The sequence below is a fragment of the Tachypleus tridentatus genome, chromosome 11 (genome assembly GCF_004210375.1).
Source record: "Tachypleus tridentatus isolate NWPU-2018 chromosome 11, ASM421037v1, whole genome shotgun sequence".
Lineage (NCBI taxonomy): Eukaryota > Metazoa > Arthropoda > Merostomata > Xiphosura > Limulidae > Tachypleus > Tachypleus tridentatus.
In genome coordinates, this window is record NC_134835.1 from 76828237 (window position 1) to 76841155 (window position 12919).

A 12919-nucleotide genomic window follows, 5' to 3' on the forward strand; every position below is an offset into this window, starting at 1 on the left:
ATTAAAATATGATAGAAAAATCAAAATTCTCACCCCCTCTAAATTAAGCTGCCACAGTTTGTTAAACAGACAACTTTCAGTATTTCTTACGGGAAATATCTGTTTCTTTACACTTTAACGATTACACGAGGTGGCGTGTTTCACGTTGATAACCGGTATCTGTGGAGTCTGCATGAACTGAAAATGTCTTATTTTTTGGAAGACAGCAGAACAAAGTGATAAACATCACAACTTAGTTCATGTATATTCACTCGTATACATTAAAAACTACAATATGATAAAACAGCTGGACTCTTGTCATATTCGTTTTCTTCGTTAGTTTCATGAAATTAACGTTTTCCAAACAAACAATAACAGGTTCTTTGTCAAAAGACGAATTTCAAGAAAAATAAATACATACTTAGATGATATTAGTAAACATAACAAGTAGTTATGTTAATCGTTAATGACACTTCACCCACAAAAGATTTCGTAGGTGCAGATAAGGTAACTAAGTAGAAGGCATTCTTAGGTTGGCAGGAGGCCAAGCCTTTTCATGAACGTTAATGCCAGTTTTGGTTTGCCTGTCAAATAACTTACCCAACGCATTAGACGGACGTCATTGGCAAATGTCAACCTGGCGGTTATCAAGCAATAGTGTTGTAGATACTCCAGATAGCCAACGTGTTAGCTTTGTTTCAACTAAGAAAAACAAAAGTGTCTTTTTTTTTTTCCTGTCAGATTACTTGAAAAACAAAAACTTTGTGGAAATTTGTTGATGATCACATCGAACTGCTTGAGAGTTGGTTACACACATAAGAACCACGTTGCACACCCCCTGCTGACCGCGAAACTACTTCCTCTAACTCACACATTGCTAATTTTAATGACCGCGATTACCCTTGACAATGTAGTTTACATTGTAAGAAGCTAGGAAGGAAGCGAATTCAATATTATACCACGTATTTTAACAAACCCTTTACAGAACGTACGTTGCATGCAGGTTTTAGCAAATAAGTTCACCTCTAAGCAAGTCCAACAAAGTCCATTTGAATTATATCGAATTAGCTTTTCGTGTATGTAGTCCAGTAGGTTTTATGATGATGTCAGTTTCTTCTGTCATCTTTCACTACAGAAGTGCTATTGATTTCTTGATAAAAGTCGGATACTTTTTAACTTTTCATTAGTATTTTGTAAATGGTTCCAAGCTCCAACGTAATAAATTTTGGGGTATTAGATTTTCTTCAGTAACAATAGCCTTCATTTTTTAAACGAGGGCATTGCTCCTAGTTAGATTTGGGTGTTTGCTTTCGGATACTGTTGCTATCCTAAATGCTTTGTTTACGAGATGTTGATTTTTTTTTTCATTTTTGTTGGGAGCGAAGAAATATCCTTTGGATCTATCTACACTATTTTATATATTTCAAGTCATCATTCTATTGAATTGAATGGTCGTAATTGAATTCGTCGTGTTGTTGTTGTTGTTTTGAATTAAATACAAAGCTACACAATGGGCTATCTGTGCTCTGCCCACCACGGGTATCGAAACCCGGTTTTTAGCGTTGTAAGTCCACAGACATACCTCTGAGCCGCTAGGGGGCTGGATTCGTAATACTGTAATGGTGCCATAACTCGCAACAAACGGTTACACGCCATTGCAACAGTTGAAATCAAGTGCAATTGATATTTCATATATCTTCAGTAGTTTATATCATCTACTGTAACTAAAGTAACCGCTACAACATATTTTCTAATTTAAAAACACCAAAAACCAGCAAGAATGACCGCATTATATACACGAAGCGAGTGTACTTGTATTCTAACAGTATATCTATATGAATTTCCACCCTTGAAGATTGATACCCGTGTTAGGCACAGTATAGAAAACCTATAGTGTAGTTTTGTGCTTGATAACAAATAAACGAACTTGACTTGAAGAGATAATAAACATCGAATAAATGTATCTGCAATTCTTTTTGTCTCTAATTGTGATTTATTTATTAACAAAGTTGCTTTCGTTACTATTTTACCATTTTGTACATTGCTATGATTTTGTTATTGTTTTACCCAATTGGTATATCACTATAACTTAATTATAGTTTTACCACTTTGTATATCAATAGGACGTATAGCTTATGAAGCAAATGCAACACTTTGTTTGAAATCCTGGGATTATATTTATATATCGTAAAATTCTAATTACTTATAACATTCAACAGTTCAACAGCAGGATTTGGAAACACTCGCACTTCAATTTTCAATTGTTTAATTACTACATAAATATATTGTCTAAAAAAAGGTGCTTTCTATTTTGGCAAGTATTTTTTTTAAAAGGGAAGCAGGTTTTTATTTCCATAGCCTCCCCTCCTCCCCTAAACATTCCAACTTGCCCTTTGCGTGCATTGTTTGAGAATAAAAATTCAACTTTTAAAAACAGTATTTCACGCAGTGGTGGGTAGAGAATTTCTCGGTATGTGGGTAAAATTTGGTTATTTTGCTGATTTATCAATGACAGGACCACCCCTGAATAGCTATATTCAAAATTAATACATGGAAATCTAACAGTGAACTCAGATGATAAAAGCTTTATTTAAGTGGAGGACCATGTTTTTTTTTTAAAACTAATACAGATAATAGAAAGAAAAACCCACTTGTCATTTCAAATTGGAGATTTTCTATGTCAGGAAACTATTTGCAAAACCACGCAACGCTGGCCATTCTTATTCCTATTTGGGATTGAGAAATCTCCCACAAAGTACATCAGAGGTAGGGGTGTCAAGTTTCAGAATGCCTAAGCTAAGCAGGGTGAGGCGCTATTAGCCTTAAAAAAAAACGAAATTTTTTCTGCATGGTTTGCTAATCAGTAGTTTGGGTTGTTTTGAATCTCGCGCAAAATTACACGAGAGTTATCTGCGCTAACCGTCCCTAATTTAGCAGTGTAAGAATAGAGGGAAGGGAGATAGTCATCACTAACTACCGCCAACTCTTGGGCTACCCTTTTACCAACGAATAGTGGGATTAATCGTCACATTATGACGCCCCCACGGCTGAAAGGGCAAGCATGTTTGGTGTGACGGGGTTTCGAACCCGCGACCCTCGGATTACGAGTCGAGTGCTTTAACCACTTGACCGTGCTGGGCCTCGTTTGTTTCGGAACAAGTTGAACAACTTTTAGATAACGCCAATTAGACACCTTATAAGACATGGGGTCCTCCGACTTTTTTTTTGTCTAATTTGACAGAAGACCTGCAATAACATCACTCAGGGAAGAAACCTTCACATGCAATGCACCTTATGAGTCATCGACGACTATGCTGAAAATAACACTGAAATATTTGTCATGTATGACTCTTCGTAGATCATCAGTGGGTGAATTTAATTTTGTCATTGTGAACAAGATGCAACATCTTCAAGGTTATGAATGTACAACTGTTCGTTTTGTCATTGTTAATCAAGTTAAATTTTGGTTTTATCCAACATCAAGAATATGCAAATCTTCATTTGGTCACTATTAACAAAGTTGTGATAAGGGTTTACGCTACATCAAGGATATACAAGTCTTCATTTGGTCACTGTTAATAAAGTTATATATCCATGATGTAGCGCAAAGCCTTAATTCAAGTCTTCATTTGGTCACTGTTGAATTAAGGCTTTATGCTACATCATCTAGACAATGGTTAAATAAGATTATGAATAAACCAGTTTTCCTGAGGATAATAATAAAACAAGTTTGTAATTAAACGTACTTTTAATGAAAAAGTTATAATAACAGATTGTGACAATGGATAGTGAAAATAAGATTATGTTTGTTAGTTCGTCATCTGGATAAACGATTCTCCATTTGAACACTAAAAATGGACGATTATAGATATACACTTTTCTTTTAGACAGTGTGATGCAGTAAGCTATAGCTTCACAACATTCCATATAAAAATAATGATATGGTTATACGTCACTAATATATCACACTATTTATAAAGTATTAAAGTGCAATCATGGCAACAAAGTTTTCGCCTGGACAGATATAAGAGTAATATTACGACTGTGTGAATCATTACACGATTAATAATTAAGTAAAATTCTGGTTACACAGTTGTATTATTGTTTAGAAGAGAAAAAGCAACTGAATATGAAATGCGTTACATGACTTTAAAAGAAGTGAGATAGAAACAAAACACTCATCACTGTTTTTGTTGTGTCTCCGACCTGATCAGTATCAATCATTAATTTTTGTTTGAAAAGGAACCACGTGTTTCTCATTTACGTATTGATAATTAGAATAAGAATATTTCTTGTTCTAAACAAATAACTTTGTAGACTGTCTACAGAACTTTTGAGGATATCAGTATTGCTAAACTTCACCAGATACTGGGGCACAAGACCACTTCAATGAACACCTTTATATGTACTGCTTAAGAGCCGATGCGCTTTTCTGACTTCGTTGTTCATGATTGCTGTAAGATGATATCATAATCGTTGGTGGGCTCTTGTTCCATCGAAAGATTCGTCTTGTCTAGTTGGCTGTTGGATGAGCAAGGGTAAAACCGGACGGGAGTGTAAATTCCACTTTAGCACACTGTGGGGCGTTTCTATCCTACCATCAGTGTCACCCCACTAGCGAGAGGTCAGAAAATCCACAGGTTACTCAACCGACACCGTATGAAACAACACTAAATGGGCGTGGCAGTAATTGATATAGTAAAACTCCTTGGGTACCGCCAAGAATCCAATGATAGTTATTTAAAGGGGTGTGGCCATCGTGCATGACAAACCTTGGTCAAAGGGAAGCCATGAACTCCAAACTTCGAAATGCTTCAAAAGCACCATCCAAGAACTGTGTCAAAATACCTGACTATTTAAACAATGATCGCTATTTATTCGTTACTCAAGTCATACTGAATAGAAGTTCTTACCAACGTGCGTACACGGCATTATCTGTTCAGCTGGTCGTACCTTGAAATGAATCTATATGTAAATAAGGTTTTTATTGGATACCTAGGACCCCTAGTGATTGTTAAATAACTTTTGTACTAAGACAACTTCAGGGAATAAACGAACCTTTGTAATAAGCTCTACCGTTTTCAGCGTCGCAGATATAAAACAAAAATTATATATATATATATATAAACGTGTTACTGCTTTGAGGTTGTATGAAACCGTGAGCCAAACATACTTTTTCAACAGTGAATCAATTATTTCGAATATGTTTCTATACATTTTTTTCCTTTGTCACTTGTTGACTGCTCGAACGCAAGATAGTGATATTAACTATTTAGAGTAAGTTCAAGATAAAAGTGGTTATAATTTGTATATATGTTACTTATGAACTTCTGGTACTTCGTAGGTATCAATCGATTACAAATACTTAAATAAATGCAAATATAAGTACTTGATCCATTTCAAAGAGCGTTGCTTGCATTAATGGCAGGAAAATGATTGTTTATTATAGTGCATGATATAAAGAATACACTATAAGTTGATAAATTTTGGATATCATATCACCCTTCCAATGATATGGTGAACTCCATCAACTCATAAATATATATGACAGAGATATTTCTGTTTTTTACTTTTTTTCATGAGTAAAAATCGACTCTTCATTTTAGTATTTATGTTTTGAACTATAATTTAGATTTTTGAATATTTAAGTAAAGGAGCTAAAAGTTTGTGTTTGAGATATATAATTGTATTGTCAGTATATCTAATATTATGGTTATTTTATGTTCATTTCACGGATAAATAACTACAAATAAATAGTAAAATATAAAACAAATGTTCATTCAAGAGAAGTATAAAAAATATTTTTATATTTAACCGTAACTATTTAGCATGTGTTGAGGCTGTACAATGTGATCGGTCTGGCATAGCCAAATGGTTAAGGCATTGCCCTCATAATCTGAGGGTCGCGGGTGCGAATCCTCGTCATATCAAACATGCTCATTCTTTCAGCCGTGGGGGAGTTATAATGTGATGATGAATCCCACTATTCGTTGGTAAAAGAGTAGCCCAAGAGTTAGCGGTGGGTGGTGATGACTAGTTGTCTTCCCTCTAGTCTTACACTACTAACTTAGAGACGGCTAGGGAAGATATGCCTCGTATATTTTCGCGAAAATTTCTAAAACAAACAAACAAAGTGATTGTGATAAAACCCGATAGAGTGTGTGTTTTGTTGGTTTTTTTCTGTAGGCACAAACAAAGCTACACAAACTGCTGCGCCCATCACAGGTATCAAAACCAAGTTTTGGGGTTACAAGCCGTCAGACTCTCCTCTGAGATGCTTGGAGGTTACAACAGCGCTCAGAAAACCGTGTACTTTGTATTATATTACCATGTACTTCCTGCCGCAGTAAATAAAAATCATATCTTTCACATATCTACTATTCTTTGAAAATATTTTTATGCACCTAAATTATAGAAAATTGATAGATCTCCACAATTAAGATTTTCGGAAATGATATTACGGAAACCAAGTAGTAAAAAACAAAAACAAAACTTTTCGTTTTGTTAAAAGTTCGTTACTTTTAACGAGAAAAAAGTGGAATAAAATAACAATTTTTTCCTATTTATTTCGCTTGATTATATTTCTCTTTTACGAGAAACATTTTACTGTTTCTCACGAAAATAGAAGTGATCTTATTCTCCAGAGATAACTTCATGCATTTATAATTTTGTCCAATTTTCAAACAAACAGAGCTGTCACAAGATCTTGGGTCTGAAGAAGCAATAGCGTTTGTGATTTGTGTATATTGGCCGTAGTGAATAAACTACGCTGAAAATTAAACAAAACTGCTCGTGTGTTTTCTTGTTTTCTGGGCCTCATTTATCTTTTTTATTGCATTTTGGAAATGTTCAAAAGTAGAGGAAAGAGAGTGAGTGCCTTTAAAACAAATGTTCTGCTGTTGCTTGCATTCGAAACGGTTCAGTTATAACCACCAGTCTTTGTTAGAAGGATTCAACAACACACACAGTTACACATAGAAACTTAACTTTAACACATATCCTGCTGCGTTTGGGACGACAACCTGCACCTGACCAGCGTGATACAGACTGGAGAGCGCTTTACAGTTCTTCATGTCCCATCAAAACAGACTGAACCCACGATCTGGACATACCACCAAAACTGGCTTCTGTTGTCTCATAATTTGGTCGTGAAGTAAGTTTTCTTGAACTGGTGACTACTGATTTGAACATGAAAACCATGTGAACAAAACAACAAAACAAAAATCAACACGTCTCATAATAAAACAAAGAAGCGCTGTTGAAGAGAAAATGTTGTTATAAGAATATATATATTAATTAACAGGACCAAAAAGGTCGACTTGTTTTCGTGTTGGCTGTTTCAGTAAAATGTTACAATACTGGATTGTATAATTAGTCGGAGTGGTTAAGCCACAAAAACCTCAGCACACATACATCTCTCTATCTCTAGTTGTTTGGGTTTTGTATACCCGGGAGGGTTAGGTACACTAGACCTCTTCCTTCACACATATATTTTAAATGCTTTTGTTTGTTTTTGAATTTCGCGCAAAGCTACACGAGGGCTATCTGTGCTAGCCGTCCCTAGTTTAACAGTGTAAGACTAGAAGGAAGGCAACTAGTCATCACCACCCTCCGACAACCCTTGGGCTACGCTTTTACCAACGAATAGTGGGATTGACGGTCACATTATAACGCTCCCACGGCTGAAAGGGCAAGCCTGTGTGGTGCGACCCTCAGATTACGAGTCGAACGCTTTAACTCACATGGCCATGCAGGACCTTTTTAAATGACACATGACACACAAGAATCTGATAAAATAATACCGTGACTATATTGGCGGCAGACGAAATATTTAATGATAAGATTTAGGCAGCAAACAAAGTGATATTCATACAAATGATTGTCTACGAAAAACAATAATGTAATTAAATCTCTCAGCATAATTTTAAAGAAAACTCATAAATCTTTAAAAAAAATCAAAGAATGCGATAATAGTTTATTGAAAAATTGATGGCTTAAGGTCAAATATATCATTTTGGGTTACATTAAGATTGATGTGATATCTATATATGTATATATAGCTGTGACAAAAGATAAATGAAGTAGTGTTATTTCGCTTCGGTTAAGCTGCTATGATGTTTATTTATCATTTTCAAAGGTAAGGGTCCAGTGAAGAAAAGGCTATAATTACTTAATGCACAGATTAAAAATTAATCGCTCACAAAGATTACACAAAAAGTTCTCAAATACTTGATGCACCTGCTAAGAAGTGATGAAACAACTCTTGATAACACCAACTGGATTGACAGTGATGAGTGTATTCTAATTAGAAAAGTAAGTAGACTGCAAAGATTTAATAAAAATTTAAAACAATGTGACAAGAATACTACGTAGGCCTATTAAATAATTTATATATGAACACTTCATGGAAAGAAAATGTCATTTGATGGGTACTTTCCACAATAATGATAATAATAATATACTTCATCAGACGGAGAACCAGCCGATAAACATTTTTTACAATAATAAGATACTTTAACAATAATAGGATACTTTATGAAACAAAACTGGGTAAAAACTGACAAGTATGTAGAAGTAGGAAAATATTTGATGAACATTTGAGAAACGACTATAAATACGAAGTTATTTGATGGAAAACTGGATATAAGTTGGCAGGTCTAATGAAATTGGAAGACGTTATATAGAAAAGTGGTTATCAATTTTTATTTGCCAAGTTTACTACTCAATCGAGAAAACATGAACTTACAAATGATATTAGAAAAAGAAGAATCAGAAGAACTGTTTGGGTATTAAAACAGCTGCAACAACTTAACTTTATTGGTATAAAATAAAGAACAATTTGGGTATTAAAAAGGCTACAACAACTTAACTTTATTGGTATAAAATAAAGAACAATTTGGGTATTAAAAAGGCTAAAACAACTTAACTTTATTGGTATGAAATAAAGAACAATTTGGGTATTATAAAGGCTACAAAAACTTAACTTTATTGGTATGAAATAAATAACAATCATAGTATTGAAAACGGCTACAACAACTTAACTTTATCGGTATAAAATAATGAACAAACATAGTATTAGAAACGACTACAACTACTTGAACTTCCTTGGTATTAATTAAATAACAGTTAGACTGTTATAAACAATTACAATTACTCGAACTTCCTTGGTGTGAAATAAACAACAACTTGATTGTTAAAAACAGTTACAACTATTTGAAGTACTTTGGTTGTGAATAAATAACAAACTGTTATAAACAGCTACAACTACTTGAACTTTCTTGGTATTAAATAAATAACAATTAAACATTGGTAAACAACAATACTTGATCCAAGTCCTTTGCTTAAAGACATTGAAGAGGTCATGCAATTACTAAAATTAATAGCAGGTTACAACGACAGATGTACAAAATTGTGTTTAAATGTCATGTTTCTGTAATAAATTATTCTTGTTTCAAAGATGCATTTAAGATACTAAGCAAGTACAAGTCAGTTGAATCCGTAACATTGTAGTCAACCACATCTCTCTAAACACAAAATGCACCGATATCTTCCATTAACGTTTACAGGTATACACATTTATATATTAATCGAGTTGCGTCTATTTGCAATATAAGTGGTTCACAGAAGCTGGACCAGGTGTTGCTGTGTCTCGCTGTGCTATTCATAGAGGTCGTTGATGATCCAAAAAACGTGCCAGTGTTATTTCCGTGTGGTAATTAGGCTTAAGAAAATATGAAAAGATGTTGGTAGGGTGCCTTAACAATTCCTGCATGGAAGTACTCGTATTTGTATATCTGACTTGTGAACGCATGCTGAGTTAAACATCTTCAATAGACCTAAACTGCATGGAGTGTTAAGATATATGGAACTTGAAAATACATGGTTCTTTCGGTTGGGATAGATAGAAAGGTTTAATCGTAAATTATGTTTACGTGTAGTACAAAGACTTTATATATATATATAAAGAACAAACAATTGAAATACATAGCTTACTCTTGATGACGAGAAACTCACTTGAAATAAAAATGTATCTCAGAACCGCTGGTATGGATATTAACACTTTTATTGATAAAGAGAGAACAATGTTTCGGCCTTCCTAGGTCATCTTCAGGTTAAGAAAGATGACCTAGGAAGGTCGAAACGTTGTACTCTCCTTATTAATAAAAGTGTTAATACCCATACCAGCCATTCTGATATACACAGTTTACTCGATTCACCAGATTTTATTAATAATTGTATTAATTTCTCATCGAGGCAAACTATGTAATTGGAAGGAAACTATAAATCAACCTGACAATAGGCACCGATCAATAATTAGTATATGTTAGAGACTTATAGACAAACAAATTGTTTATGTTTTATTAAATTTCGTGCAAAACAACATTACTATCTGCACTTGTCGTCTCTAATTTTGAAATCATAGACCATCAACAACCAACTCTTAGGTCTTTCTTTTACCAATGAATAGTGAAACTGACAGTAACACAACAACACACTCACGGCTAAAAGGAGATCATGTTCGAATTTGAGCTTACGATCGGCAAAGTGCCTTAACAACCACAACATGCCTTGCCTCAACAAATAATTAGACAGTTCTATTTAACAGCATATTATATACGATTTTTAAACGGAAAGATAAAAGCTTTAAGAAAACTTAAATTTATGTTTGTTTTTAATTTCTAGCAAAGCTACACGAGGGTTATCTGCGCTAGCCGTCCCTGATTTAGCAATATAAGATGTAAGGCTAGTGGGAAGGCAGCTAGTCATCACCACACACCGCCAACGAATAGTGGGATTGACCGTACCATTACAACGCCCTCGCGGTTGAAAGAGCGAGCATGTTTGGTGTAACTGAGATTCAAACCAGCGACCCTCGGATTGCGAATCGAGTGCCTTAACTACCTGGGCATGCCGTGCAGCCTCAGAAAGTAAAAAATATCTTTCTATTAAATTAAAAATTATTCTTAAACTTTCTGTTTCAAGAATATTGATAAAAATAGATCAAAACTAATTATTTGACCGGACAATTCAAGGTCATTATGCTTTGGTATTGTTGCAATGTTGTTTCTTTTAAATTATCTAGTAGAAATAATTGAAAGTCCAGTTTAAAACGATAACACAATTAACTTTTTTTTCTTAAATTTTTTGCAAGCTTGAACACCATGGATTTGTGTTCCACATCAACAAGTTACACTAAATGCTCTACGCTAATGTAACGAATAAACTTACTTGTACCATTTCGCGGCTGACAAGAAAACACACTGATTGATTCACTCTGGTGGTTCCAAACAACTACGTCGTCTCGATGTTTCTCTAACCTTATATATATAACGTACCAGTCAATGTAGTAAACAATTTGACGTCAAAATCTAGAATGTTTTAGGCCTACTTCTATAAACTTACTCGATCCTAACTTAGCTAATAAACAAATTACAATATAAAAGTTATAACTTACAAAACCATTATGTAGGTGTGTGTGTGTGTGTTTTTTTTCTTATAGCAACACCACACTGGGCAATCTGCTGAGTCCACCGAAGCATCATGTAGGTAATTTTGAATATGTTTCGACTGTTCTGTTTTTGTTCCAATGTATGTATTATAAATCAAAAACAAACATATATATTGAACCTTTCCTGATCACATCGCACTCAGTATCCAAGCGGTAAGTCTGCGGATTTGCAGTGTTAAAAATTAGGCTTTGATATCCGTGGTGGAAACAGCACAGATAACCCATCGTACAGTTTTATATTTAACTACAAACAAATATGCTATTTCTATGATTATAAACAGTGTAAAATGAATCCACCTTTTCACCTTATATTTTAGTTCCCCAGTAAGAAAGCGGTAAATCTACGGACTTACAACGCTAAAATCCGGAATTCGATTACTTGCTGTGGACACAGTAGATGGTCCGACGTGGCTTTGCTCTAAAACAAAGGGATGACATCTTAAAGTTTTTGGATATTCCAAAAGTAAATACATCACGACAATAGTGCTTCACATATTTCTTATACAAAACATCCACGAGGTGGCATATGTATTGGGCGGTTTTTTTTTTCACTAACAGTCAAACTGGACTATTCATGTATTTTATGGAGTGCACGGATGACATTGTAAACACAGCTTGCGGTATGAGAAGGAACAGTAAAGTTGGTCAGTGATAAGCAAGGAAATAAAGACAGGCGTGGATATGCATCTGATTTTAAAAGTCAATGGCACAGTTTTCAGTTTCTCTGAAAATAATGTTTGTGTTAGTTCAGTTTGGTGACTTTGTTAAAAGAACCAATTCAACTCCTTTACGACTGGTCAAGACTATAGTAACTTGTAGGGAGGAGGAGAGATCTGACAAGCTGTAAAGATAAACGCGATTCTTTGTGAAAGGATATCGGAGTAGCTAAAGAATGCCGGGATAGTAACAATTGGGATAATAAAAGCAACATACGTGATTGCACCTGGTATGAGGAACTAAAGTTTACTGAATTTGGATGAAAGAAATGGTATCTTACCATTTTGTGTCTTATACCGCTTTGACCACCTTGTCAGGAAAACAGTTGGACACAGTGGACTTCTGGAACTTCATACTCTTATTATTAAGAATAAACGGTCTTGAGTTTACTAATACCTTTCGTAAAACATTGTTTTCTTATCAATGTCCAATTTAAAGATTACACGACGCAATATATATTTTAGAGCGCAAGCACGTGTTACTTCACGTGCATGGAGGCCAGGTATAATCACACCATTAGTAAGAATAGTACAGGTGTTAAGAGAGTCACCAAGTAATCATATAAACTGTGACACATGACGGTAACCTAGTTCTTACTAGGCGCAAAATAAAAGTAGTGTATCACATGAGTTCACCGTAAATTTTAGTGAGTTTCACGTTTGTATCTGATACGAAACTTTCAACTCGTCTACATAAGATTAACATCTGTTATAC